Here is a 2,551-nt window from a genome sequence, read left to right as displayed (position 1 = left end):
CTGTGAACAAACCATGGTAGAGAAGGACTAACCGACTGGAACAGGCTAGTTTTGTCCGGTTGACAATAAATAAAGCATTAGTGTCTGCGCAAGCGGTTATACATTGTTAACAAAATATTGTAGAGGTGTGTTCCAAACTGGTAGAAGACCTTAAAGAGTTTTGTGTAAAATAGATACATGTACAGAGCATGTATAAATTTAACTTAAGAAAATTCCGTGTAAATGAGAACTTATTTAATTTAGGAACCCATGTAAATTCGGGTCTTTTGTGAACCCATAACCAAGTTAACTAAGTACCAGGTGAAATTACTTAAGTAGCTAGTGTAGCAAAAAGGGAGAAGCATTAATACATGTGTGAAGCGGACAGCAAAGCTCGAATCAGAAATAGGAAATCGAATTACCAAAAACTATAATAGGGCCTACTCCTATAACTGCATGGGTGGCATTATTACAAGCAGAGACCACAAATCTGGTTGTAGAGCCATCCGGAAAACCCCTTTCATAGGAAACAAAACCCTAATAGTAAAAAAAAATAACAGTGTTTATGCTCGCGCCTAGATTCTAGTGGCTTCAAGAATCATGGCCATGGTGGTGAAGACCTGTTACTTTATTCATTTCTGCAAAAAGAAAAAAAAACAATATAACTGAAACCAAACTTAAGCTCAGAATTACCACAACAAAATTGACATGAGTATTTAAAATGACGAACAAAACACACTCAGAACAACCCATTTCCATGAAAAAATTGTACAAACAAACTGGGAAATAGCAGTGCCGTTAGCACAACTGGAAATAGCATCTATGCACTCAGAAGAAACAATTTTCCATGAAAACTGTACATACAACCTGGAAAATAGCAGTGCCATTAACATAACTAGAAGAGCATATGTAATTATTAGCCATGAGAAGAAAAACAATTATATAGTCATATTACAAGAGAATTAAATCCACAATGAGTTCGGCATCATGAAATCTTAAACGACTCCTGTCCTTTACAAAACAAACAGGTCATGACCGAAGTTAAGAGTTGAACCCATCTACAATGTAGTCTCTGATACAAGGTTGTAGCCTTCGTTCACCTTAGACTGACTTGAATTAAAATGTTTACAACTTTATCAAAAGAGAAAACCTCCACCAGGTAACAAGAGAACTAGTGAGTAGCCCAACAAGGGAAATTCCATTCAATTCCAGGCAGACGCCGGAACTAGCTTCCCTGGTATGATTGAAACCAAAACCGCAACTTGAACCCAAGAAACTTTCTCTTCATGATCATAAATCCAGGCAGGGATGCCAAAGAGATTACCCGAAACCTTTCGCGCGCCCAAACCAAGTAAGGAAACTGCCACACCTTCATTATAGCCTGTCGCCCGCGGATTCACCTCTTCCAAACCCGCAGAGGTTTGCAAGTTAAATGTGACAGAAACAGACCTGGAAACAATTAAATCATAGCAAAAAACAAAAAAACACAAAGGAGGGATTCTCACCTAGTAACCGGAAGGGTATCACAAATTCCATGGACAAGAAACCCCTCGGCCGCTTCAGTGACATGCCGACTACACCATGTTCAAAGGCTACAGGTCGGGCAACCCGCAAGAGGAGAAGGAGAGCCGAGCATGGTGTCAAGGGAGGAGAAAGCAAATGAAACGCATAACCCAACAAGAGACTGAAAAGCCATCTGAAATGCCTCCAGCTGTGAGATGGTAAACGCATAACCACCACTGTCGATGTGTCGAAGGATCCCGAGAAGTCCTGACGCAACTGCAATGCCAATTAATTCGACATAGCAGAAAATTAATTGCCAAATGACTGGTGAGTGATAAGCTCGATGCGCAAGCTAATGTGTCTTGTTTTGGTGTGAACAACAACTTAATGAGACTGTTAGTGAACTGCCAGTGTACATTTAACGTCAACTTAGTAGTACCGCTGAAATTCAATGATTCGTAATATGTAAGCAAATCCCATGAAAATTATTACCAAGATAAGGTAAACTATAATGTTTGACATAGTCGGGTAATGTTAATGATTAAACCTTTAAATTTTTTTTGTATTGATATTTGTAACGCTTTTGAAATGGAGATATGACGGAGCAGGGCAGGAGTACGCTCGCTCTGACACCATGTTAGACACATACATGGCAGAAACAGCAAATGAATGATACGCATGAGAGAGTATCTATTATTAACAAATGATATACATTTATAGTACATTCATATGACCTTTGGTTTCGTATTCCAAAGTCTCTTGGACTTAAACTATTCAGCGTCCACACCAACCCTTAGAGAATTAGGTGTCCAACAAATCTAAATTATAACCATCAAATTTCAGTCTTTAGAATGTCCCACGAAAAACTTTTTAATAATATAAAATTCATTTCCCCCCAAAGACTATTAGAACACTCCTAAAATTTTTAAATTTAATAACGATCACATACACAAAATAAAAGAGGAGCAAAAAGCAAATCAAAGCTTTCGGCCGCGTTTTAAGGTTCAGTGTCTCGGAGCCTCCCAAATCAAAGCTTGGGCCCGCGTTTAACGTTCACTATCTCCGAGGT

General features: G+C 38.8%; 1 long non-coding RNA gene across 1 annotated transcript; it reads right to left on the bottom strand.

The window, feature by feature from the left end:
• Positions 1 to 867: 867 nt before the first annotated feature.
• Positions 868 to 1,880, bottom strand: LOC149218516 (uncharacterized). The gene is made up of 2 exons (XR_016248625.1): positions 1,485 to 1,880; positions 868 to 1,381 (listed from the first exon to the last, which is right to left on the bottom strand). It is a non-coding gene; the product is annotated as an uncharacterized LOC149218516 (long non-coding RNA).
• Between the last annotated feature and the right edge of the window lie 671 nt (positions 1,881 to 2,551).

This window comes from Pinus tabuliformis, chromosome Q (assembly GCF_031772625.1).
Source record: "Pinus tabuliformis cultivar Carrire ecotype Pingquan chromosome Q, CPIR1, whole genome shotgun sequence".
Taxonomy (NCBI): domain Eukaryota; kingdom Viridiplantae; phylum Streptophyta; class Pinopsida; order Pinales; family Pinaceae; genus Pinus; species Pinus tabuliformis.
This window is presented reverse-complemented; position numbering and strand designations above follow the sequence as displayed.